The 27,402-nt window shown below is 48.3% G+C and overlaps 1 protein-coding gene across 3 annotated transcripts in view; it reads left to right on the top strand.

Moving 5' to 3' along the window:
- The window catches only part of DAG1 (dystroglycan 1), a 49,056-nt gene continuing 24,839 nt past the window's right edge, over positions 3,186-27,402 (top strand). The window contains exon 1 of one of the 3 annotated variants that reach the window (XM_018066668.1): positions 3,186-3,336. The gene's annotated coding sequence lies outside the window, so the exon portion shown is untranslated. Of the gene's footprint in view, positions 3,656-27,402 lie in introns of all 3 variants that reach the window. The other 2 variants (XM_018066669.1, XM_018066667.1) reach the window with 2 other exon arrangements.

Below are 27,402 nucleotides of genomic sequence, written 5' to 3'. Positions count from 1 at the left end.
ATTTGTATGATCATGCCTCCACCCTCAGGCACTGACCCCTTCCCTTCTCCATGGGGGCCTTGGGGGAGTATCAGGAATACCAGCCTCCCTCTTCTCTGGAAAAGTCTGAGGCTGGGCACTGGCCCTTGGCCCTTGGTTCCTAGGGAATATGCTAGAATAATAAAGCTCTGGAAGCCTAGGACCGGAAGAAAGTTTGGTCCAGGTAGGTGTCTGCTGGATTTCACTTGAGCTAGAACCAAAGCCCTCGGTTCAATAATATCAGCCCTAAGTAAGCACTGGGTCGTTTGCCGTGGGCCTTGTACGAGACTTAGACTTTTGGGGAATAAATGCCAACAAAGAGGCAGACAGCACTCCCTGATTCCTACCTTGCCAAACAGAAGTTTGAGCCTCTATTATGCGCGTGATGTTAGGCGATCATTGCGATTTAGGATTAGGCAGATGCGCGTAACTGGCCTTCAGGGCTCATAATCTAGTGCGGAAGACAAACCTTACTTAATCTGATAATCTTCCTGAAGCCTCTGACTGGGGGTCTAAGTGGAGGGTGGAGGATGCACAGGAGGCTATACGGCCAGGCGAGTTGAGGGCCGACTGTCACGCCTGAAGGGCCTCATTCTCCGTCTCTTGATCAGTTCTCTCTGGGCACATACCACGTGGGGTGGGGCCTTTGGGCAGCTGTCCCTGGGTGTGCCCTGGGCCTCACTCTTGGCTGTGCTTTCCAACTGGCTGTGAACACCAGGCCTGACCTACTATGGTCTAGGCACTGCTTGGGTTCCAGCATAATCTCCCAAGGGTGAGTCACTGGGGACCCTGTGCTGAGCCCTAGGGTGAGCTGTGAGAGCCCTGGGAGGGGAAAGGCCTCAACTCTCAGGACTACAGGAAGTAACAGGGCCTTGACTTTACAGCTCCTGCCCAACCTAGGAGCCCATGAAGACTGTCGGCCTCCTTCTTTACTCTGGGGTGGTCTCCATGTGGGCTGGTTGGGCTCCAGTGGGGGCTGGCTAGGCCCGAAGAGGCTGGCTGTCCAGGCCCCCTACCGTTGGGGCCTGAAGGAATAGGTAGTTGGGGGAACCCCACTTCCAGGCAAAAAAGAAGAAAGCCAGCAACGAGGCCCAGGGCTTGCAGCTGTTCTGGCCTTGTGGGAGGATCTGCCAAGGCTGGAGGACTGGGGGAAGGGAAGAGCATCAGAGCCAGCCTGGGACCACAGCATCACCAATGAGCCCCAAACCTGGAAAAGCAAGGACTGGAAGGATTCGGCTGTAAGGGTTTCAGGCAAACTCTGGCTGTTGTTCCTTTCCTCCTAGGACTAGGAAGGGCCTATCCCACCTTTTGGCATCAGCTAGTCAAGGTAGCAAGACCTTCTCTTGGTTGGAGCTCTGGGGGAGCTTGGTCATAGATGCAGTGCTGGGACTCTGGAGGCCAGATTGAAGAAGCCTCGTGCCTCATCTAGCAAGACCAGTGCCAAACATGAAGGAGTGTTACTCTAGCGTCCATTGCTGGTCAGTGAGGACCAAAGAGCAGCTAGTAGTCTTTGGGCTCCTCTGGCGACTCAGATGGTAAAGGATCTGCCTATAACAGAGGAGACCTAGGCTGGATCCCTGGGTCAGGAAGATCCCCTGGAGAAGGGAATGGCAACCCACTCCAGTATTCTTGCCTGGGGAATCCCAAGGACAGAGGAGCCTGGCGGGCTACAGTCCATGGGGTCACAAAGAGTTGGACATGACTGAGCGACTAACACACACACACACACACACACACACACACACACACACACACACACACATATATATGTAAGTATATAGTCAGACACTAAAATACCCAGCAGAATCTCAAGCTGCAAAGCAGTGTCTGGTGTGCCTTTGTGGGTGGGTGGGAAACTCTGTAAGCTGAAGGAGTGAATGAATGTATTTTGTTTATAAACCTGAATAAATTCCTGCATTTTTAGCCTTTATAAAGCAGCAGAGTTTTAAAACTGGATTTGAGAGGCCATCCATTTTTTAGGCTTAACATCCAAGGGATGATTAGGGAATTTGGGACTTTTTCCCGGTTTTCAGTTCTTTTTCCAGTTCATTTCCAATGAATGAAGCTTGGAGCCTCTGCATTTAAGTATAAAGAATCACAAACAGGTATGTGTGTTGGAGACAAGGCGTTCTTTTTGCTCTCTGAAATTTGCTTCTTCCAGTTCTCCCTATCGAGGGGGAGAAAGCAGGGGAGACCAAAAGCTGTTGGGATTCTCTGGGAGGAATCCGTGGCAGGCAGCAGCCAGTTCTGTGTTCAGAATGTTTGCTGACAAGAGTGCGGGCCTGGAATTCCAGGCTGGCCCCGGGCCCAGAAGGGGATGGAACCATCCTGAACAGGGTTTGGGGAACAGAGCCCACCTCAGGTCGCATCCCCAGAGTCATCCCTTATCTGTGGACTCTGGGGCCTTTGAGATAGTGGGTTTAGGTAAGCCCTGGGGAGAGTGAGAGTCTTTAGGACCCTCTCCTTGAAGGGAGACAGACCTCAGCAATAACTCCCAGCCCTTTATTCACCCAACTCCTTGAAAGAATGTGGGGCCTCGAGCGAGTGACCAGTGCCAGCGGGTCAGAGCTATTTCTGGCGGCTGAGGAGGCATCGGATTCCGGGTGTTCAGGGCAGGAGGAGGAGGAGGATGGAGGAGGGTCAGGCCTGAGGCGCTTCCCGGAAGCGCCCGCCTTCTGGGGACTAGGCCCCCCGGAGAGGGGTCGCCTTCCTGTTCTTCAGGCCCTCGCCTCAGTTTCCCCATCAATATAAGAGTCGGGCAACGGGGCCATCACCGTTCCAATCTGGAGGACCCTTCCTGATTGTTTTCTTGGCTTACAAATAACCTGATCTGAGTTTGAGGGAAATCAGGAAGGCGGAAGGCAGTCTACGGGTGGCCAGTTGCGGCCAGGCCAAGTTATCCAGCCTGACCACCCGGGGAGGGTGGATGTCTCTCAGACACCCAAATGCCTGAGATAGGGTGGGGAGCCCCTCCCCCACCCCCAGTCCTGAGCTCTCCGGGCAACCCGGACGGGCCGAGGCGTGTCCCGGGGACCGACCCGGCTGGCCGCGGGCGGGATTTCCAGGATGGGGGCGTGTCCTTTCGAGCGGGGGCGTGGCGGACCAATGAGCGGCGCGGCGCGGACGGGGGCGGGGCCTGTGCGCGGGTGCGGCGCGCTGCGGGGCGGCCGACGCAAGGCAGAAGCGGGCGTCGCGGGGACTGCCGGTCGGCGCCGCGCGGAGCTGGCCGCGGGATTGGCTGCGGCACTCGCGTGTCAGGGGGTTGCTAGGCTTCGGTCGCGCGCCCCGCCCTCGCGCTCCGCGCCCTCTCGCCGCCCGGTACGTGCTCGCGCGGAGGCTGCGGTGCGGCGCTCGCGCTCCTGGGGCTCGGCGGCGGCGGCAGCGGCGGCGGCGGCGGGAGCTTCGCGCCGAGTCCCCGGGGAGCAGCAGTGGCGGCGGCAGCGTGTCGCGGCCGGAAGGAGCGAGCACCTGCCGTGGCCCGCCCGGCGGCGGTCGGTGAGTGCGCCGCCCGTGCACTGCCGCCGAGCCTGCCAGCCCAGGCCCCCCATCTCCGTCGCCGGCGGAGCCTCCCGAGGAACACCTGCTGCTGCTCGCTGTTTGGCCCGGGGCAGGGACACGGTCGCGGACGTCCTTGCGGGTGAGGCGGCGGCGGGGCCCGGGTAGAGCCGCCCTTTGCTCTCGGCCCCTCAGGCACAGGCTGGGGGCGTCCAGAGTCCGGGCCCGGGCTGCGCGCCGCGGCGATGGGCCAGGCCTCAGCCCGGCCCGCGCTCCCGGGAACGCGGGGCCTGCGCGTCGGCCGTGGGCGTGTGCGGCTGGCCTGCGGACTGCCTCCCGGGCTTCCACCGAGGGTCGCGCCTCCCAGCTTGGTCAGATCCCGAGGTTGGGGCGTTGAGTCCCCTCAGGAGGCGGGGAAGGACGCCGCAGCCGCCGGAGCCTGAGCTCAGAGGCTTGGAGTCACCCCTTCACAGACAGACACACTTGGGCTTCTTTGGAAGCCTGCTACTACCTTTTCACCTTTTCACTTAGTGTTTGGAAAACCATCTTCACCTGCAGGAATATTTGGGAAAATGTCTTCGGAGAAATGGCTCTCTGGGTGTAGAAGGCTTCTGCCGTAAATTTCAAGTTAATTTCACACCGTCTCAGCTGCTGATTTAAAATGCGTATTTTAATCTCTATGACTTGAGAAGCTCTTCGACTTGTGAACTTCAGAATGAGTTTTAATGGTGACCGTGAAGTTTGGCCTTGGTGAGAGCTACAGCCTGGGACAGCACGGTTATAGCCTAGAGTTCTAACTTAAGAGCCGGGCCTGCTGTTTCCCTAAATAAGCTTGGAAGCCAGACTTCTGTGCAGGGAGGTGGTGTTTACAGGACATCAGTTCAGATGGAGAGTTGAATGTGCTACCAGGTGTTTGAGAGTTTGGTGTAGATGGGTTGTTGTAACTTTATCAGGTGGTTCTATGCTTAGCTGTTGAGAGAGATAATTTGGGGATGTCCTTTTTTCTAGAAAAAGAATTCAGCATGGGAGGCATAGTTTGAATATGAAGTTGAATTGAACTTTACTGGCTTTGGAGCCAAGTAATCAGAGCTCCTGGCCTGCATTCTTAAAGGAGATTGAGGAGCCATTTCTTGGAGCAGTGAGATTTGGGGAGGGAGTTTGATGAGCCTGTTGAAGGCTTACAGGTTACTCTGTGAAAGGAGATATAAGCAATGCAAATTGAGCAACAGACATCTGATTGGAATATGAAAGCTTGTGTTGCTGTGTACCTCTGTTGAAAGAGGCAGAGAGAGAGCCAGCCTTCACTGTTCTGAAAAATTGATTTGGCAAAGTACATTCATTTATTTAACAAATACTTGACTTCGCTACTTGACCAGATTCTGTGGGAGGTCCAGCGGACCCCTGTATTGGGTTGGCCAAAAAGTTCACTGAGATTTGTCCATACACTTTTCCAGAAAAGCCCTAACAATTTTTTTTGTCCAGCCCTAAAAAAGAGCCTGGTTCTGCCCTTATGGAAGTCAGTATGGTGGACAGTGGGGGATGGGGAACCTATGATTGATAGTGTCTGCCCACTCTGTGCTCAGATGGTTCCTGGGAGCCTGAGGAGAGAGGGAATTCCTGAGCCAAGGCTTGCAGGGCCAGCAAAAATTAGCTGGGGGACAGCAAGGTCTGGACTCAGGGAACCACATGTACGTGAGTGCCTAAAATAGCACCTGTGAGTCCTCCAGCTTGAGAGGTGGGGGCCCCTGGCCTTTCTCTTGTGCCAAGGAGTTCAGACTTCATACTCAAGGTGGCAGAGTCTGGGAAGGGTTTTCCTCAGTGGAGTGGTGTGGTCCAGACCTATGTTTAGAAAGGTCTTGGTGGTGGTCACATAGATAGTGCAATGAGAGGATGGGAAAAGGACCGAGGGCTCTGAGTTAAACCCTTAGAGGACAGATGAGGGTGAAGGAGCCAGCTGAGAAGACTAGCTGAAAAGTTTGAGCAAAGGGAATTCCAGGCTGTGATGGGGGAGGAGGCTCTATTCAGGAATGTGTGGGCCAGAATATTTAACATGACCAAGGCTTTAAATCACCTCTTCTGTAAATTTGCTAGTGTCTCTTGAACACTGAATATGGTGGAATTTTGAGGGACCCTCCGGCCACTTAGACTGGGGTTGTTTACAAAAGGAGAGACGTAGCATTTTTTTTTGTTAACAACCTTAAACAACCTTATTTCTCACTTGAACTGGGGGCATTGCAGTTTTTCTTGGGCAGGGCTGGTATATTAACCCCTGAAGTAAACAGGTATGTGTTCATCCCTGTTGAGCCAAATGAGAGCATGTTCAGTCCTTTAACCTCACAGTCATTCCAGCCTTGCCTGAGCTCTGGATCAGTGATGCGATGGATCTACACCAGCACAGTCGAGGGCCTTCTGAGTTTCTGCTCTACATGCCCTATTGTGAATGCTTCTGAGAGTCCTTTCCAGTGGCTTAGCAAACTGAGTCACAGATGAAGGAATGTTCCCAAGGTCACACAGCTGTCATGTGGCAGAATTAGGATTTGAACCCTGGTTGGATGTTTGGCTATACCCATCTGTGTTTTTGTTGTATCAGACTAATAATGGTGGTCTCAGTTGGGTTCTTCTCTGGCAAAGCCCAAGCCCAGGTGTTTGGTGGTGGGCAGAATGCTGGGATGATATGAGAAAGTGATCAGTGATCCCACATGGAGCTCCAGGAACATGCTCTGAGGGGCCATTTTCAGAAATCTAGGGTTTATCAAAGCCTTCTTGAGCCCTGCGCTGGTGGCTCTGGGCACTGTACTGAAGTAAGCCAATGAACTTGGGTCCTAGGCTGGAGAGGGCAGACCTTAGGGGAGAACTACATTTGAGCTAGACCTTCAAGAAGGGTTAGTGGTTTGATTGGTGAAGGAGTGGTGGCAAGAAGGTCACAGTTGTGTGGAAGAAAAAGAAGTGAACAGAGGAAAAGGGCCAGGGGGAGAAGGCTGGGCTGTTTTTCTGTATGTTCTGGAAGGTTGAGTTGGAGTCAGAAGGCCACATGGAGAAGTTTGATGTTATGGAAGAACAGGAAACCTTGGAGATCTCAAAACACAACTGTGATGGGATCAGCTCTGGGTTTTCAGAAGTGAGCCCCCAGTGTGAATATTGAGGTGGGGCTGGATTAGAGACAGGTTGGTTACTGCTGTGGTCTATTGGGGAGATAGTGGCTCTGAACTAGAACAGTGGTCAGCAGGGCAGTGGAGATGAAAAAGGTTCAAGATGAGCCAGTTCAGCAGATGTTAGGGACCTGAATGCTGCTGGTAGCAGCAGGGATCTACCACAGACTGAGGCAGGAGGTTGACAGTGGAAAGATGAAGATATAAGCCTGCATTAGCCAAGCACTGATGAGGACTTGAGAAACTCCGAATAAAGAAGGGCTCCTAGGGAATTCCTTAGTGGTCCAGTGTGTCACTGCAGAGGACTGGGTTCAATCCTTGGTCGGGGAACTGAGATCCCACAAGGTGTGTGGCATGGCCAAAAAAAAAAAAAAAAGAAGGGCCCCTAGATTGCCTGAAGTGGGGAAGGCTTGAATTTTTGTGGCAGGCAAGCAACAGGGCAAAAGAGAGGGAAACGTAACAAAAGAGAGCACAACTTGTTGACCCACTTGGTAGGGAGAGGGAAACATCTATACTTTTGGATACTCAGGATCACAGTGGGTGTAATGTAGCTTTAGACTGGATTTCAGGTAAAGAATTGCCAGTGACTTGCACATTTGACCTGTGCAAGACAAAAAGGTGTCCCACGATGGTGTGACATCAGAGCCCCTTTACCGCATGCTTCCTTTTTAAGTTGGCGTTTTTTTTGTGTTTTTTTTTTTTTTTGGATCGTAGCCTTCTTGATAAGAGGCATATAACTAGTCTAGCTGAATGGCAAGTGGTGATAGACTCATTTTGTGGGTGGGCAAAAATAAGAGTGAGGTCTTCCGAGTTTTTTGGTTTTTTTTAAGGTTTTATTTATTTATTATTTTTATTTGCTCTGCCAGGTCTTAGTGGGGGCATGTGAGATCTATTCCCCAACCAGGGATTGAACCCGGCCCCCCTGCACTGGGAGAGTGGAGTCTTAGCCACTGGACCACTAGGGAAGTCCCGTCTTAAGAGTTTTTTCCCTAACCAGTGTAGGAGGTCAGCAAGGAGAAGTATGATTCAATATTCCAGGTTCCAGGGTATGTTGTTTAGATTTGAGCCACTGCAGAGGGTAACGGCTTGGAGGCTGGAGGCTTCCAGAGTATCAGAGAATTAAGAAATGCTTGTGTGAACATGAAAGGGGACCCAGAGGGGGACTAGAGTATTGAACCATAGGGGAACTCTGAGTGAGAATACAGGTAGTGGGGGCTTCTAGGTGCTCTGTGTGTTGGTCAAGGATTTCTCCCTCCTCCACGTTCAGGAATATTTCTGTGTCTTTGCCAGTGCTTGTTGCCTAAGCCCCCATCTTTCTCTGCTTTTCTTGGGTTGACGCTCCAGTCCAGGAATAAGATGTTGGTGGTTTTGAATATGCAGGTAATTAATCTGGTCATTTCCCAGTAGGTCTTTGTGTGCCCATGCCTTTGGGCACTAATTTAAAGTAGTCTTCCTTTGAGTTGCGTAACCTGCTTCGCCTTTTGACCGCCACTCTTCACTCTGATCATTAGTGATACTGCTCAGATAGCAATTTCTATAAATAGGATTTTAGAGTAGTTTACAAAATTACACCAGCCAGAGGGCTTAATTTAGCCCTGGTGAATAGGGTTTCCTATTTTCCCATTCCTTGGGTTTGAGAGAGCTAAGCATTTTCTAGCTTTGCTCTGGGTCCAGGGTGGAAGGATGGATGACATGCCATGGTACAGTATCATGAACTGAGTGTGTCTAAGGTGATGAAACTGTCCTGTGTTCTCTGCTGGAGTGAAGTAAATCTGAATGAACTTTTGCAGTATGTTGACTTAATTTATATTTTATAAGTAGAATCCTAATGGGAATAATTAGCTGAATATAAAAAACCATTTTTATAACAGTGTCTTTAACCTACACATCCTGTGATGCATTTAATAGTGTTGAGGTTTTGCTTCTCATTTATACCTTCTTGAGCTAATTATTTTTGAAAATACCCCTGTCTGAGTTTTAGACATCAAAATTAATTTTGTAGGTTTTGAAACTGTTTATAAGTTTTTGATCCTAGATTGATTCTACAGAAGACATTTCATTTTCTTTGTCATCCTTTGGCAATAAAGGGTGGCTGGTGGTGTGGGCAGATTGAGTGGCACGCCCCACTTCCTTTGGAGGTAGTGGTTGTGGTGTGTGTAATGCTGCCTTGGTTGTGGACATTCACCAATATTGGTTCCTTCTTTTCCTGTAGGGCTTCTGCTCTCCAGGAAGATAAGGCTTTTTTTTTTTTTTTGTCCTTGCTGCACCAGATGTGGGATCTTAGTCCCCCTGCAGTGGAAATGAGGAGTCTTAACCACTGGACCACCTGGGAAGTCCCCTTAAGATAAGGCTTTTAAAGCAGCCTGGCACTAGAGCCTGAAGAAAGGAAGGTACTTAGAAAGGGAGATGGCTGCTAAAGCAAGATGAGGGATAATCACGTACTTGGCAAAATGATCATGGAATTTTAAAGCACTGTAGTGGGGCAAAAGCTGTATTAAATAATGCATGTATTTAAAAAAAGAAACGTGGAAGATAAAAGTCGAAAGTAAGGGGAAAATCTCTTGTCTTCCCCAACTTTATTCCTTCTTTAAATAGTAAATACTAACACATGGTTAATCTCAAAAAGTTCTAAAGGATTTTTGTACAGGGGAAAGAAATCTTTCTTCTATCTGTCCCCTCGGTCCCTGCTTCCCCTCCCTAGAAGCAGCCGGCATCCTCTGATTCCTGGGTGTCCTCCAGAGATGGCCCTTGGGCAGCACTTTTACCCAGTTAAAATTTAATTTGTAATCTTGCTTTTGCCCTCCCAGCATTATAGTATTCATTGTTCTATAAATGTAACATTTCTGATGGTTAACCTGTCTTCCGTTCTTACATGGTTGTTAATCTTACTTTAGTTATAGTAGATAATATTGCCGTTGACATCTTTGTATATAGTTGTTTTTTTTTTTTAAGATTCTTTTTCTTACCTTCACAATATGAAATATAAAACTTTTGGAAAAAGTGCAATGTGACTTACAGTTTTGAAGGAGCCCATTTATAACGTCAAGTAAGGCAGGTTTGTATTGAATGTCATTTTTAAAGCACTGTATACATTTTCCCTAGCACCTTTTCTGTGACTTGCATGTGTGTGCAATTTTTAGAGCTGCATGGAGGCTAAGACTCGATATTCCCTGCCACTGAGGGTATGTGTAGCCACAGATTCATTCTTCCTGAGGCAGTCACAGCCCTCGGATACCCTAAGTATAGGGGAGTGTGCCAGTTGAGGGAAGCTTAAGGACGAGTGAAGCCCTTGGAAGGATGTGTCATACTCAGGGAAAAAGAGGCCCGTGCCCATTGTCGTCTGTTTTGGCATTTGCTCTTCATTTCTGTGGATGTTGAGTTTTCGTATATGGAGTATGGGAATCCACAAATAAGAAGCGCTGCTTACAGAGTCCCTTCTAATAGCTGGTGTTAATGTATATGCATTGAAACAAATTCGTGGAATTGGAAGATGCCTGTTTTGGCAAATGTTAGAGTTGTCTCTGTTTTACTTCTCACTGTACTGGGAACATTTCCCCCAGGAATTCCAGAGGTTGATAAAGGATTACTTAAGGAGGCTCCCGAGGCTGTCTGTGGCAGAAGTGAACCAGTTCTGCCTTGGCTTTCGGAAATGCCTCTTTTAATTAGCCTAGTTGTTCTCCAGGGCTGGGTTGATTCTTTAGCTGGTTTTTGCCAAGGAAAATGATGAAGTCAATGATAGAACTGCAAATACTATTTTCTTTTTATTTGGCTCTTAATCAGCACGTGATACACCATCCATTTTCTGGGCCCTTATTATACAAGAAATGCTTTCATAACGCATTCGTCTCTCGTCGCTGTAAATCTCCTGTGCCTGCTTCTGCTTGGGCTGGTGGATTGTCTTTGCATTGGATCTGACCTGACCTCAGGGAGCCTCACTTACTGGATTTTTGAATAGCGGAGACTAGCCTGATGAGTAGAACTGGGTCTTGTGGAAAATGAGGAAGTGTCGAGCTCTACCTGTTATGTCCATCCTGGACTAAGTGTCTTTTATTTTTAGACTTTTGAGCAGTGTTGGGAAGACTGAATTGCCTGAGTAGAGAAATTTGTTAGGAGGAGACTAGAAACTCTTTATTAAATATCTAAAAATAGAATTCATTAATGTCACAGATAACAGAATTCCTGTCTCCTTTCCTTCTCTGGGTTGTTCCCAGCTGTTGTTTCTGCTTACCTGGAAAAGATCACAATTCTTTGTCAGAAGGGTCAATAGTATAGACTTAACACACTGTGTTTGCCAGTCTGAGCATGTGCTTTATCCAGTTTTAAAAGTAGTCTAAAAAGTGGCTGGATTCCTGGGCACTGGGAAGAAATCTTTAGCGGGAAAAGTTGATTGTTCTTGCAGTACGAGCCCTGGGCTGATGGGGACCGTGGGGTGCCTGAGTGTGTGTGTGTTTGTTTTTTTCCTTCTGGTTGGACACTGTTGACCAGAGAGAGGACACCTGTGTAGGCCACCTAATCCACATGACTCAATCGGTTGGCACCTCAGGACTCCCTTCTGGTTCTTCAGGAGGGGTCCTTTCTGGCTAGTGCAGCTAGAAGGGAAAATGGCTGCTCAGGCTGTCTTCTTCTGCAGGCCTCTGCTGCCCTGGGCTGCCTGTGCCCTTTCCCTCCATGTGAGGGGGTGAAGGAATGTCCCGGCCTCCCCTCTCCCCTCCTGCCACGCGGTTCCAGGGAGAATGGGGCCCATTGTGGGCTGTGCACAGCTCTCCACCTAAGTGTCCGGCCCGCCGTGGCCGCTCTGCAGTCTGCCGTGGCGACGGGATGCTGCAGGGGCCACGAGCCCGCCGAGCCGTCCTTTCCTCACTGGCTGCCCTGCCATTCAGGAGTGCTATGAGCCACGGTGCCGATGCTGTGCTTGCCCTCGGGGCTGCGCTCTGATTTTGTCATGTCTTGGTCAGCATTCTTGTGGACCCCTTTCCAGGGCTGAGCTCACTCTTGCAACAGATCTCAGGCCATATTTGGAGAGGCAGGCCTGCTGCTCCCAAGGGTGACTGAGTGCCTGCTCACAGGAGGCTGGGGAGTTGCCCCAGGCCTTTGTTGTGTTCTGAATCCTCTGGGAAGCCTCGGATTAATCTATTTGTGAGTGAAACTGGACTTAGATTCTTGGTTTTCAAATTTATTCTGGTCTTCAGTTGTATCTCAGTAGAGCTGGGAAAAACTTATTTTGGCTTTAATCAACTGTAGACCTCGTTGAAGATGTGAAATGCTGGAATATGGGATAGGAGAAGCCAGAGAAATTTAAAAAAAAATTTTTTTTTTTTTTTTTTTAAAATTTATCTGGCTGCACTGGGTCTTAGTTGTGACGTGCAGACCAGGGATCGACATTCCCTGACCAGGGATCGAACCCAGGCCCCCTGCATTGGGAATGCAATCTAAGCCACTGGCCCACCAGGGAAGTCCCGAGACCTAGCCTTTTAAGAAACAGGTTTGTTCTGGATACAGGAGCTCTCTCTTGATACCAAACTGCCTTACCCATCAGGTAGTTCTCCTGACCCCAGGCGAGTGTGTCCTTGGAAAAAAAATGTAAGCGATACTTAATGATTTCAGGGAGACCTTAATGACTTAAAGAGTGAAGAGATAGAGGTCACTGGCTGCCTCTCTTTCGAGGGCGTTGGCTTCAGATAAGGAGCCAGGTTTGTTGTCAACAGTTGTTTAGCAGGTTCTGTGAAGGGTAGTTGAGTGAGCTGGTAGTGGATGGGAGATGGAGAAGGCCCATTCAGGCCTGCCTGGAGCTGGCGAAGGCCTTTTCTACATGAGGTCTATATTGATTGCCTGGAAGGCCACTGAGAAATTTGCTCCTCTAAAACCCAGGTAGGTTGACTTTGGAACCGTCCTGGAAGTTGTTCTTGGAAGGCAGCTAAGCTACCCACTGTACCACGAATGCCTCGATTTGAAATTGTTCTTGATCATAGTAAAAAAAATCCATTCTTCCATGATGCTTCAACATGCACAGTTTCTTTGTTTTCTGGGAAGTGTCTTGTGAAAGGAGCAGCTGGTACTTGCATTGCCCTGGATGTTTGCCTTCCTCCTACTTTTTTTTTTTCTTAAAAAAAAATTTCAAGCCTATTTTAACCTGCTACCTGACCAGAGTGATCTGCTTCCTTCTCCATTTTAAGATTGGAAGTGGCACTCGTTTTTATCAAATAAAGGAATAAAACTTGCTGTGTTGAGATAACACTGCAGATGCCAGCTCTTTTTATAAATGATACTGAGTTTTCTAAAGGAGAGTTGTTTTTTCAGATAGTGCCTTGTCATGCTATGGTCTCTTGAGTCGTGACCTCCCAAGAGGTGAGGTCTACCCACTAAAGGCCCTTGCTTTTTAGCAAGACAAGCAAGGACCTGTGGTACAAGTTCGATGAGATTGGACAGTGAAAACACTGAGTACCCTCAGCAGTAGAAACCTGAGCCTGAGAAGGGAATATACCAGAGGTCCTGAGCTCCCTTGTCCCCTCTGCCTCAGTAAAATTGGGAGAGAATCTCGTCCCCATAGGCTGCTGAAGAGAAAGTAAAACTTTCCGGTAGTGAGTCCTACACCTCTCCATAATTGGTACCTGTTATTCTTACACTTGTACTTTTTCTGGTGTAAACTCGAGAGTCCAGTATTTAATAATTAAAAAAAAAAGTGTTAGTTGCTCAGTTGCATCTTGACTCTTTGCAACCCCTTGGACTGTAGCACGACAGGCTGCTCTGTCTATGAAATTTTCCAGGCAGAGTATTAAAGTGAGTTTCCCTTCCCTTTTCCAGGGGATCTTCCCAACCCAGGGATCTAACCTGGGTCTCCTCCATTACAGGCGGATTGGTTACCATCTGAGCCACCAGGGAAGCCCAATATTTAATACAGGCTGGACATATTTCTTAGGCTAAGTGATTGATTCAGGCTTTTTTTAAATTGTGTTTCATTTTACATATGTAATAGATTATATTTTATGTGTACCAAGTAGTATCTTATTTTTTAAAATTATATTTTATGTGTACCAAGTAGTATCTTATATATTTTTTTAAAAAACCTTAGACTGTGAGCCCATCGTGCTGAGTCACTTCAGTCATGTCTAACTCTTTGCAACCCTGTGGACTTCTGTGTCCAGGCTCCTCTGTCCATGGGATTCTCCCATCTGTGCTTCCCAAAAAGCAGCACTGGCTTGACTGCTCGCTCACCTGTGGAGCTTTGAGCGCTGTGGTGTCTCTCAGGGTGGCTGATCCAGGAGGGACTGGCCCCAGTGAGATGAATAAAAGACAAAAATAGTTTGAGGATCAAGGATTTTGGCTGCTAGATAGCGTTGTTTGTAAGGAGTTCCTTTGGCGATTCTTCGATGTGCCCAGCTTCTTTGCTCGAGCCTCACTAGGGCAGTAGAAGGAACTCAGCCTGGCAAGGTTGTCATATGAATTGATTGACAAGAAGTGCTTGGTTTCCTTTTTTTTTTTGTATATTTATCTCTCTCTGAATATTCAACTGCACTGCATGCCTGGTTTGAAATGCCTTTGGTTTTCAAAGGGCTACACGTATGCTTATTTTTTTTTTAACATATACTTATTTTTTCCCCATGTGACCATATGACTTCTTGACTAGGGGACTTATAAAACTGACTTTTCAGCTAGCAGATGCATTTTAAGAGACTTGGAGCCAGTGGGCGTGCCTGGTTGAATGTTAGGCAGCAGTAGTTTCTGTACCTGGAACATACAGTCCAGCTGAGCTGTAGGGCTGGAACTCTTTAGAACAGGAATTTTAAGACTTAAAATTTGTTATTTCAGTTCAGTTCAGTCGCTCAGTCATGTCCGACTTTTTGTGACCCCATGAATCGCAGCACGCCAGGCCTCCCTGTCCATCACCAACTCCTGGAGTTCACTCAGACTCACGTCCATCGAGTCAGTGATGTCATCCAGCCATCTCATCCTCGGTCGTCCCCTTCTCCTCCTGCCCCCAATCCCTCCCAGCATCAAAGTCTTTTCCAGTGAGTCAACTCTTCCCATGAGGTGGCCAAAGTACTGGAGTTTCAGCTTTAGCATCATTCCTTCCAAAGAAATCCCAGGGCTGATTTCCTTCAGAATGGACTGGTTGGATCTCCTTGAAGTCCAAGGGACTCTCAAGAGTCTTCTCCAACACCACAGTTCAAAAGCATCAATTCTTCGGCGCTCAGCCTTCTTCACAGTCCAACTCTCACATCCGTACATGACTACTGGAAAAACCATAGCCTTGACTAGATGGACCTTAGTTGGCAAAGTAATGTCTCTGCTTTTGAATATGCTATCTAGGTTCCTCATAACTTTTCTTCCAAGGGGTAAGCATCTTTTCATTTCATGGCTGCAATCACCATCTGCAGTGATTTTGGAGCCCCAAAAAATAAAGTCTGACACTGTTTCTCCATCTAATTCCCATGGAGTGATGGGATTGGATGCCATGATCTTCGTTTTCTGAATGTTGAGCTTTAAGCCAACTTTTTCACTCTCCTCTTTCACTTTCATCAAGAGGCTTTTGAGTTCCTCTTCACTTTCTTCCATAAGGGCGGTGTCACCTACATATCTGAGGTTATTGATATTTCTCCCGGCAATCTTGATTCCAGCTTGTGTTTCTTCCAGTCCAGCGTTTCTCATGATGTACTCTGCATATAAGTTAAATAAGCAGGGTGACAATATACAGCCTTGACGTACTCCTTTTCCAATTTGGAACCAGTCTGTTGTTCCACGTCCACTTCTAACTGTTGCTTCCTGGCCTGCATACAGATCTCTCAAGAGGCAGGTCAGGTGGTCTGGTATTCAGTAGGATGAATTTAGTCCAGAATGTCAGAACCTTACTCTGTAAAGTCAGCATCCTCCCTAGAAACCTGAAGTGTCTGGGGCTTCCTTGACCCCCTGAGGGACAAACCGAGCTTAGAGCCGCTGAGTATAAGGAAGATAAGCGTATAGGCACTGTTGCCTGATTTCTGAGTGGAGGATAATTATCCTAAAGACAAAAATTGGGTTCCAGCCTCGGGATAATGAAAGCACCAGGCTTTATGATTCTGTGTCCAGAGGGAGCTGCCTGTGGGTTCCTACTGGAGAAGGCTCCAGGTGATTTCCAGATAGTGAAGACATTTGGTCTCTGACCTTTGTTGTAGAGGCATTGAGTATAAAGCTGTTGGCCGTTATCAGATAAGAAAATGACATGATACCGCCCAGAGGGGAGCAGAAAATCTCTAAATGGTCACTAGATCCTCTGAAAGGAAGCAGAGCCCTCAGGGCTTCTCCCAGCCTGAGAGTAGCTCTGGGTCAGGGCAGGGCCTCACAGAGGAGGCCACTGTGAGGAGCTGATGCTCAGGACGAGAGAAGAAAACCCTGCTGTGGAGGTGGTCCATTTCTGTTGCAGGCACTGCAGATTCCTTATCGTTGTGGGGGGGTTGTTGACCTTGGTAGTTTGCTTTCAGATTTGGATCTGGGGTGGAGAAAGCAGGATGCCCAGAGGTGTTCATAGTGATGTCCACATTCCTTCGCTAGGCTGCTCATTTAGGTTGTCTGAAGCACAGAAGTATTAAAACTGTCGAGAGATGGTGGGTGACTGGATTAAGGTCGTTTGTATTTTGTATATATAGTTTAAGGTGTGTGATGTGAGGGATCGGGGAGAGGACCTTACGGAGCAGGCAGGCAGTGATGGGTTATTTTCAAAGCCAGGCTGACATTCAGGTGCACCCTGCCGTGTCTGTGGCCTGTGGGGCTCTTCCCTGGCCCTGATGCCATACCTTAGTGTGATTCTGGCGGGGCCTTCAAGGTGGAGTTTCAGGTGGCAGAGGTGACTGTGGGGAGCCATTTTGGTTTGGTGCTGATTTGGATGAGAGAGTGCGTGTGTGTGTGGGTGGGGCTTTGGGGATAATTGGGGAAGCTGCAAGAGGAGATGGGAGGGGAATTAGGGAATGTGAGCCTTAGAAAGAGGTCGGGAGGGAGAGGATCACTCCCAGTGTGTGGAGGAACCTTGCTCTGTTTGTGTTGTTAATCCCCAAGTCAGCGGAGGAGGTAGGAGGCAGGGGTGCAAGGGGTTACTGTCTGGGGATGGTGAGGGGTGGGGACTGGAGGCCACCATGGGCCAGATCAGCTAGTGGCAGGGGTGGGAGACGAGTATGACTTTGGCCAGTCCTGAGGTGACAGAGTTCTGGCTGCATAGATAGAGCCAGCTGAACAGAAACAGAGGCTGTGAGGTTGGGCTCGCCCTGAGTTGAGGGGCCTGAAAGGCAGTGCTGGTGTGCTTTGCCAAGGGAGCAAGTTAAAAACCCTTCAGGCCCTGGGAGTCAGGAAAATCTGCTGTGAAGGGACTAATGACTAGACATGTTGGGATTTGGGGGCACCCAGTTTAAAAAAACTACGCCACCTTTACCCTGCCCGTGGGAACCAGTTATGGCTGCAGTGCCAGCTTAACAAGCAGCAGAGCTATTGGAGAGTGTGGGGCTTGAGTTAGCCGCCAGCGGTGGTTCCCAAGGCTGAACTCCTGAGTTAGAGGAGGTCCCCTCCCAATTTCCTGTGAGGCCACCCTCTCTTTTCCAGGCTTCCTGATGCAGTTCTCTTTCTGCAAATGCTGCTTCGCAAAGCCCTCAAGCTCTTCCAGGACTGGTTTTATGTTTGAAAGTGAAAGTCAGTTGTGTCCGACTCTTTGCGGCCCCATGGACTATACAGTCCGTAGAATTCTCCAGGCCAGAAACCTGTAGTGGGTAGCCATTCCCTTCTTCAAGGGATCTTCCCAACCCAGGGATCAAACCTAGGTCTCCGGCATTGCAGGTGGATTCTTTACCAGCTGAGCCCCCAGGGAAGCCCAGTTTTATGTTTACTTCATCTTATTTATTTATTTAATATATTTTTGACTTGGAAAAAACCTCATAGTGTAAAAAATAAAACAAAAATGGAGAAAACAAGACCACCCCCCTTCAAAAAAAGTGGAGCTTAGTAGCTTATAAGGTCAAGAGGAGAGCTTTATTTGTTCCCCCAGAGGCTTCTCGGTGCGCCCCAATCCTGCCACAGCCTGTTCTTTCCCTTCCTTTCCAAGGTGACCCCATCCTGTCCTTTTGTAGCCGTTTCCTTACTTTTTTTTAAAAATGGTTTTATTCTCCCAAATGTCTGTCCTTAGGCACTGCAGTTTAATTTGTGCCTGTTTTGTTAATTGGCATGTTTTAAGTTTCTTTATCTACATTTCCCCCACTCTGTCCTGTTTCCTGGCAGTTATCTGCTGTAGAACCTGGGCCATTAGTTAGACCTGTGGGATCTCTCCCAGTCCAGATTGAGCAGTTGTGTCCCAGGATGCAGAGCAGCACGCCCTTCTCTGTGTTTACTTTGAATCAGCAGTTGGATCTGAAGGCTCGATCGGCCTCAGCTTTGGTCCTTCTGGCAAGGCGGAGGTGGTTTGGGCCTTTGCTTTCCTTTTGTTCCGTATCTTGCTCATAGGCAGGGACCCAGAGCGCCACTTCTGTGGCAGGACAGTGGGGCCTGAGGAGAGGCCAGGCCAGCTCAGCCTCTCAGTGGCTCCACCATCCTTGTCAAACCAGTTTCTCCAGCATGGGTGTGACAGGTGTGGCAAGGGGAAAAGGCTGGGTGTGTTCTCTGGTCTGATTCACTGGTGGGATTTCTCTGGTGGTCCAGTGGTTAAGACTCCGCCTGCCAGTGCAGGGGACATGGGTTCGATCCCTGGTCTGGGAAGATGCCACATGCCACGGGTCAGCTAAGCCCCGCTGGAGCCCTTGAGCTGCAGCAAGAGGTCCCCGAAATGAGAAGCCTGCACTCAGGGACGAAGACCCAGCACAGCCAAAAATTAGTGAATAGATAAATAGATGCGAAACAAGAGTCATAACTTTAAAAACCAACATGATTCACCGAGGTGGGTTCACAGAGGGCCCTCTCAGGTCCTTGCTCCTTCCTCCACACTGACCCTTCTCCACGTAGGGCGCACACAGCCCAAGGGGTCAGAGCTTAGAGAGCAGCCAGACTCCATAGTCTCTCGCCATACCTGCGCCATCAGGCCACAGAGTGTGGGAGGATAGTGGGACCCTGTGTGGGGTGTGGTCGTGGCCTCACCTGCTGGTCTCCAGCCCTGGGTGCAGAGACTCGCCTGACAGGATGGGGAGGCATGTCAGCTGCCAGTGTTGTTGGCTGGTGGCTGGAGAGGGGGGCATGTGGAGGGCCAAGATGAGTGTTGCTTCATTGTGAGGGTAGCCCAGGGACTTGTCCACTAGTCCTGGCTTCCTTGTCTGAAGCCCACCCCAGCTTACGCCCAAAATTTGATGGGCAGCCTGAGCTAGGGTCTGGTGTGGGGCCAACCACGTGGTCACCTCAGAGCGTTGCTGCCAGATCAGCTGTTGCTGTGAGGCCCTGGAGGATCAGGGCTCTGCTCACGGCTGGCCTCTACCTGTGAGTGGGGTTGGCTGAAGAGTTTGGATTTCTTCATATGCTGTAATGGAAAAACCCAAATGAGCTTTTTTGCCAACCCAATATATAGCAAGCCCTTCAGATGATAACTGCCACTGAGAAGAGGTGTCTTGTGATTGATGTATCAGAATTGATCTGGCCTTCCCCTGGTGCTATGTGGTGTTTTCATTGTATTGTTAAGTCACACATTAAAAACTCCATTTATTTTTATGCTTAAATACTTTTGAAGCCAGGTGCATTCAGATTTTTGCATCCTCTGTGTGCATCAAGGCTGCTTAGGCCTAAGGAGGCTGAGCAGGCTTTGTTTTCTTGCCTTGAATCCAAGTTTTCTGAGGGTTGTCCTTTAGGGAGGAGAATGTAAGGAGTCAGGGAGGTGTGGGCTGTGCTGGTGGAAGGGCCAGAGAGGCTTCTGGGCACTGCTCAGGAGCTGCCCAAAGGAGCTGATGTCAGCAGTGGGCATGGTAGGGAGGGGAGTGCTGAATTTCCTGTATTTGAGATCTGTACCACTACATTTAAGAATTGAATTCCTTGGAATTTGATGAGGTCCAGACCGCAGCTCTGCCTAGTTGCTCAGGTGGTGAAGCAGGAGTTAAAGCCAGGTTTTCTGGTGTTGGCTGCTCTGGTGTCCTTAGGAGTGAAGGTCCTTAGAGGGAGTCCTTGCTTGTGCCTCAAGTGTTAACAAGTGGCAAGTAGGTAGCAGACCCCAAACAAAATGATCCCAGGCCAGAGCAGAGTCATCTCAATCTTGAACATTTATTCTGTTACAGATGTTGTTTCACTGAATCGCCTGCTGACTAGTAGTGTTTGATTTTTTTTTTTTTAACTCTCACTGTAAAAATCAGCCAAGGCAAAATTTACATGTAGCAATATGTATAAATCATAAATGTACAGCTTGACAGTTTTACATATGTATAGACCACTGAGATATAGAAAATTTCCAGTAGGTTCTCTCATGCCTTTACCCAATCAGCATCTCCCCAGAGGTAACCACTGTTCTGGCCTTGAGCCTGGTTTTGCTCCTCATGACCTTTATTTGTTTGACCTGGAGAATCCCATGGACGGAGGAGCCTGGTGGGCTGCAGTCCATGGGGTTGCAAAGAGTCAGACACGACTGAGCAATTTAACTAACTAGCTATGTTGGGTCTTAGTCGTGGCATGATTTTAGTTCCCCCACCAGGGGTCGAACTCACATCCCATGCATTGTAAGGTGAGTTCTTAACTGCTGGACCACCAGTGAAGTCTCACACTTTGCTTGACCTTTATGTAAGTGCAATGGTATAGAGTACATGTACTTTGAGGAGCCTGTCTTTTGCTGAATGTTAGGTCTCTGACATCTTTGTGGGTCTGTACAGCAGATTGTTCTCTTTTGTTTTGTAGTATTTCACACATGAATATACCACAGTCTACTGCTTTTCCTGTTGGTGGACATGTGGGTAGTTTAAACTTTTGGCCATTACGAATAATACTGATAAAAAGCCATTCTTTTCCATGGCTTCTAACACCTAAGAGTGACTTAGATACACTTCACATTTAAATTGCTGGGAATTTTCTTGGTATGCCTTTGTTGTGTTTTGTTTTTGGTCTTGTGGAGAATTTCAAGTGCAGTCAAAGACAGAGTAATATGAATCCCCTGGGCCTGTCACCAGCTCCACCATCCATCAGCTTCCACTCATCAGTGGGCCAGGCTTGCGCGTTCACACTCCCGACTGTTGTCCCCCTGCACCCGCCGTTGTTTTGGAGCACATCTCAGACATCCTGTCACTTCATCCATCAGTAGTTTAATGTGTGCCTGTAACAGGTAATGGAACCACAGCGGCTGCTGACGGGCTTCCTGCTCCTCTCTGTCCTCATGGTAGAGTTGGTTCCCAGTTCCTGTCTCCCCTTCATCTTTATCGAGTTGCCTGTGTTGCCTGCTTTTGTTGGCAGTTTTTGAACCAGGGGCCAGCATGGTGTAGAGCTGGGAGGGTCATCTTAGGACGGTGGTGGGTCCATCACTGTGGTGGGCACCACTTTCTGTTGGATTAATTGGCATTAATTGGTACAAGTTAGGCTGATCGGAGAGGAAGATGGGAATGGACTGGTGAGTACCTCTTTTGTGCTCAGACACACAACTGCCTGTCCTGGACGGCTGCACTGGTCTGGGACAGATGGCTCTTCCGCAGGCTGCTGGAGTCTGGAGGGTGTGACCCCCAGGACAGCTGGGCTCCAGCATTCCTCCGAGACCCTGCCCCTCAGTTGAAAGACAACAGGCCTCAAACTTAGATTCAGCGATACGGTTTAGAAAATTTTCAGAAAAGTGAAGCTACAGTATGAAGATTAGACTCGGGAGCCCCCAAGTACCCTCTAGCGTCCCTCTCCTTGGGCTCAGCACTTGTATTTGTGTCCCCACTACCCTGAGCCCAGAGTTGTTCCGGGGTGGGCCCAAGAGGCACCCGGGCGCAGGGCTGGCCCACAATAGGAGCAGGGAGCACCACAGATACCTTATTATTGGGAGTAATTAGCTCGTAAATTTTCCATAGCAATTTTCCTCTGAGGTAGTCAAGTCTTACTAGGAAAACATAGTGCCATGTTTTGATTCATTAGTCATCTGGACACTCACGCTCCCCTGTTTTCGCACTGGCTAACTATGAAGCACCATTACTCCCAGCTTGAATTATGACACCTGCTGCCCACTCTACCCATTAATCCAACAGCATGAGAGGGGCAGGCCGTCTCATGCTCTTTGAACCAGTCTCTCCCTCCTTCCTCTTCCATCTCATGTTATTAATAAAGGAGTTTAACAGTAACTCAGTTTTAGTGAAAGTAAGGGAAAAGTTACTCATTTCTTTCAGTTGGAATGTACATTGAAGGGTATTTTGCCAGTCTCTAGCAGTTCTAAGGTGCATAACCTTTGACCCAGCAATTCTATATCCAGGATTTTATCCACCAGTTTCTCGCCAGAAGCATGCATGTCTGAGAGGGAGGGAGCACCCTTCAGGCCAGAGCACGCAGGATACTTGGGCAGGCCTGTGCCACACGCAGCGGTAGAGGGTGAGGAGGCGAGTCTGCTCACTCGAGCTGAGGTCTTCCAGTTCTAGTAAAGTGTGAAAAGTGTTAGTTATGAGCTTAGTGATTCCATTTGAACTTTGTAAGAATGAAATAAAAAGAGAGGTCCTGGTTTAAGTGTTTAGAGACACTTTCAATGTGTAATTTGTGGAAAGCTGCTGGAGAAACCCTGCCTCTCACATACGTACATCGTAGGATATTGGTGAAATTTGTGTCACCTCCATTTGAATTACTTTTATTGCGGTAAGTCCAAAGGACCTGACAGCTGATGGCATCATTGCAAGGCTTACTGTGTGTCTTCTGTATCATGCCCAGGGATTGTTAGTGGGAAATCTGATACTGGGAAACTCTAGTTTCAGCCTGCCCAGAGCTTGTGTTTAGCTCTGGGGCCTCTGAACTTGGTGAAGGTCTGGTCAGGGGTTTTTTCCCTCCAGGAGGGAAGGCTCCTGGGAAGGAAGGATGAAACTATTTTTAATTTTGAGCAAACATAGCCCAGTGTAGTAATTTCAGGCCCCAGTGTGACATTTTCTTCCATTATCATCCGAGTCAATTTTAAAACAAATAAACAAAGTCCTTTTTTGGTATAGTTTGTAGTGTTTCTAGAGGGAAATGGTTTTAGGATACTCCCATTTCGCCTCATAGAGGAGGACTTAGGGACCTGGTGGGCTGTGTTTTGAATCACGTAGTCACGGAGCTTAGGGCCTGGGACGCTGGTTGACAGAGTGCAGGGGGGTGAGGTGAGTGCTAGGATGAGGGTTGCTTAGGCCATCAGTGTTCACAGAGCTCATCTACTGACTTTGCCTCACAACTGCTGATGAACATTGCTGCTTTGTTGGGGAAGAACTGAGGTCGTGAGACAGGCAGACCATGCCCCGCCTTCCTTTCTCTTAGCACTTACTTTCATATCACATAGCTTGTATTTTTCTAACTCAAAATTTGGATACAACTTCAGACTTGCAGAAAAATTGCTAGAGTGGTACAGGAAACTCCTACCTTGAGTCACTGTCTGTTTCTATTTTGCCTCCTTTTTGCTTTGTCATTCTTTCTTTTCTCTCTATATACATTTTTTTTCCTCCTGAACCATCCATGAGTGAGTGGCAAACACCATGCCCCTTTACTCCTAAATACTTAATCATGTATTTCCTAAGAATAAGGATGTTCTCTTACATGCCCACAATATGTCTGTCAACATGAGGAAATATCACATTGGTACAGTGTCTAATCTGTTAATAATTCCATGTTTAGATTCCTCAGTTGCTCCAGCAGTGTCTTTGATAACCAGCCCCATGTGAGTAGGTGCACAGTGCTGGTTTGTCCTGATGGTCAGCCCTGGCTGGGAAGGTACCTGACAGTTTTTTCCTCTGTAAAGTTGCTGTTTTTTCCTTTGCAATTAATAAGTAATTCATGGGAGGACACTATGTAAATATCCTGTTCCTCCTCAGACTTGGACCCTCTGCTTTCAGCATGCAGTGATGCTTCTAAGACCATCATTCCTTCTGTATTGTCGTCTCACTCGAAGAGCCTTCTCGCCTCCATTCATTGCTTTGTGTATGTGACTTCACGTTGATAACTTAGTGTGACATCACCCATTCTTGTCGTTATTCATTTTGAGGCCCAGATTGTCCCAGGTTTGGCTAGCAGGAACACAGAGGCCGGCTCCTGTGTTCTTTTGACATGTCTCCATCGTGGTTTGAGCACTTCCTGACTTTCCAGTGCAACAAGATGTTTCAGGTTTCTTTCCCCGGCCTGGCGTCAACCCTTTCCACAAGGAGCCTTGGTTTCTTTTAGTTAAAGTAGCAGTTAGAAACTAGGATATGGATGCATATGGTACATATGTTTATTTACTGAAGTCTTTTAAAATAAATCTAATTTTGTATTCAGTTACTTAATCTTGTTGCAGTTCAATAAAGGCATTTCATGAACTGAATAAAGGAGTTCCAGTTCTTAATTTTTGCTATAAGGGGAAAAAGTGAACACACGACATTAACAAAGTGAGATGGACTTTAGCACCAAAATAAAAGAAGGTTTCACCTGCTCAAAAATAATTTATTTCTGCTTAACTGTTAGAGAAATTAGCAGAACCACTGAGCTAGTTTCTGAAGAGGAAGGATATACCTGAATATGGATGCCAGGGAGCCTTGTTCAGGGCTGTGGACTGCCTGAAGCCCAGCTCCACGAGGCTGTGCCCTTCCCTCTGTTGTCAGAGCTTTGGAGTAACGGCGGTGTCCATTGAGGTGTCAGGTGGCCTTTGACATAGTTCCCCCAGGTGGGTTCTGGTGTCGTGGGAAGACCTGGATCTGGCCTGTGTTCCCCCGTGCCATCGTTAGGACAGTATGAACAAATCAGATACAGCCCCTGGGCTGTCTCTATTCTGAGGATTTAATAAAGAAGGGAAGCCATAGTGAAGGGTTAATTGGTTAATGAAGGACTGAGGTGGGTGAGTTTCCCGAGGAAGCAGCATTTAGGAGGCTGGTGGCTCTCCACTCTGGACTGCTGTGACCTTTGGTAACCACTGTCCTCTTTCCTGTCCCATCCCCAGAGGATCGCCACATCTGAGGTTCTGTTGGGCAGGACCACTGCTTCCCTGTTAAGGTGTAGGTGAAGTTAGAACATGTCCGTTCTCCTTGAGAATGTGTCGGGTGTGATTCCTTTAAAGCTTGTTGTACCCCATCCCATAATTGTCGTGCACTAACCTCTTACAGGCCTCAGTGCCCAGGCCCTCTATTTGTTGCTATGGGTCATCCCGCAGGATGTGATTACAGAGGAGTAATCAGTACCAGGCAGGTGCACCCAGTCCTGTGTGAGGTGTTCACTGGGTCTCAGATGCCTGTTGAGGTTCAGGCCTTGTCGCTTTCCTGGCTCCACGGTCAGTGTCAAAATCAAATACGTAATCGTCTGTAAAAGCAAGAGATAGCTGAGGTCCCTGGTTGCATTGCAGGTGAACCAAAAACATGTGCACGCTTTAAATTGTTCTTTGAACTAGCTGCGGTCGTTTACAGGGTGGACCCTCTGAGAGACCGCTGCTCGAGTTTGCAGCTGCACTAATCTTTGAGGTACGAGAGGTGGCAACTCTGGTGTCAAGAGCATGCTGGGTGACTTCCTGCTTCTTAGCCTTAGAGAGCTTGAGTGACTTGAGGTGTCTGAGGACTATGAGTTTATAAAGAGAGCTTGACTTGAAAACAAAAAAGCTACACTTTAGATAAATGCTCCTGATAACTGGTGAATTTACTTTCCTTAGTTCTTTGTCACAAAGAAGTCAAGATTTTCTTCTACTCATTGGCTGAATACAGCAGGCAGTGATCTCAGTGATCCAGGCAGTGATTCTGGCACAGGACTGGAGGGCCGCTCTCTCCCTTCGGATGAGAAGCATCTCCAAGGAGCTTGAGGCTCCGTTTGCTCCCTGTCCAGTTCTGAGTCATGTTGATGGTGAGACATCTACTTGCATTGTAACAGTCAGTGAAACCCCAGAAAGGACCTACAGGAGCCATCTAGAGAGTGAGGACTGTGGTCTTTGTGGCCTTTTTCTCATCGCACTAAAGTGTCTCCAGCCTAGCTTGCTGCCTTAGGATAAACAGCTTGAACAGGGTGTGGAGGACACTCTCTCTGGTTCTTGTCGGTTGTTGTCCTGACTGTCTTGTCTCTGCTTCGTCCACTCCCCTGTACAGAAATCTTATCAAGGGATGACTAGGTGACGGGACACTGGGAGAGGCAGAGACCAAGTCCTCTCTTAGCAGTCAGGCTCTGTGGGCAGCTTGGGTCTGAGAAGTTAGAAACAGAGCTCCCTCTAGTTTACTCACACTTTCTCTTTACCTGTGACCTTTCTGCCTTCCTGTCTCCTTTCCCGACCAAGGACGTTGTGCTGGGTAGCAGCAGCTACCCCTGTGGTTCTTAGATGGCCAGCCTGTTAGAAGGACTATGTTGCTATGAATCCCTCACAGTGTCTGCTTTATCCCTGTGTAAGATAAATGCAGAGGTTCCTGACTCTTGATTAGCTCTGTTCTTAAGACCACAGAACTTTTAAGGTTCACTGGATTTGGTATACAATGAGAAGACATGAAATAAACTTGTCATTTATAAAAGGGGCAGTTAGCTCCCAGCACAAATGATTTACCTAGAGCCTGGGAAGGGTGCAGGGTGCCTTGGTGTTCGAATTAGAAGCCAGTTGAAGATCCCTGGGAAAAGAATATGTGAAGAGTATCTGAAGAATGAAGCTATGGGCTGGTGGGAATCTTTGTTCATTCGTGCTGTGGGAGTCCACTCTTGCTTGATGGTAGCCCAGCTTGGAAATTTAGAAGAAGAAACCAACATCTTTGTGCATCAGGAAAGGCTGGCCACTGCTGAAAAGTACTATACTTGGTAGCCGCTACTGTCCCCCCAGTACTTGGGAAGAGGTAAACTGTGTCTGCACCCTTTTGATAAGACAGACAGTCCTCTGCGTTTGTCCTCCCCTTATCTGCTTTTGCTTCTAATTTTGAATCCTTGGGTTCTAAAAGTCAGGAAGGAATTTCCAAATAATTACCACTGAGTGGACACCCACTTCTTCCTTTGTGCTCAGGGAGGGATCAAAGCCTGCAGAACGAGGAGGTAGAAGCAGTGGGAGGTGAGGACAAGGGTGTCTTCAAGGGTTTCTTCAGCTGTGTTCAGCTCAGATGTAAGTCCGTTCCACTCCAGGCCTGATTCTGAGGTCACGCATGGCATAACCTTCTCAGCATTGGTCTTGTTCACTGCTTGACTGCCTGGTCACAGAGTCACTGTGGCTTTCCAGCGCAGGGGTTCCCAGAGTCTGCAAGGCCATCTTTTGACTTTTTTTGCTCCAGCCTTTGGAAGCATACCTCTAAAACCGACCAGAGAAGTTTGTGATTATTTAGATTTTGTAGCTGTGGCAAGGCTGAGGTAGGTAGAAAGCCCAATTAGACAGAGCCATATGTGGGAGGGAAGGAATTCCGCGAGCGAGAAAGGCTGAGCAAACGGAGTGGGTGCTAGTTTTGTCTTGTCCTTTTGTAAACAGGGTTTGTTGATCTGGCCATTTCTGGCGTGATTCAAATGTTCTTCATGGTTGGGACTTAAGAATGTGGCCCCCCCAAAAGGTTATAGTCTAAAGCAAGTCATAGCTTTATTTTTTAATAATTATTTCTTTTTAATTGGATGATAATTGATTTACAATATTGTCTTGGTTTCTGCCATGCATCGACATGAATCAGTCATTGGTATACATATGTCCCTTCCCTCGTGAACCTCTCTCCTACCTCCCACCCAGGTCATA

Source organism: Capra hircus, chromosome 22 (assembly GCF_001704415.2).
Source record: "Capra hircus breed San Clemente chromosome 22, ASM170441v1, whole genome shotgun sequence".
Taxonomy (NCBI): Eukaryota; Metazoa; Chordata; class Mammalia; order Artiodactyla; family Bovidae; genus Capra; species Capra hircus.
The sequence above is the reverse complement of the archived record's forward strand: the minus strand, read 5'-3'. Positions and strand labels throughout refer to the sequence as shown.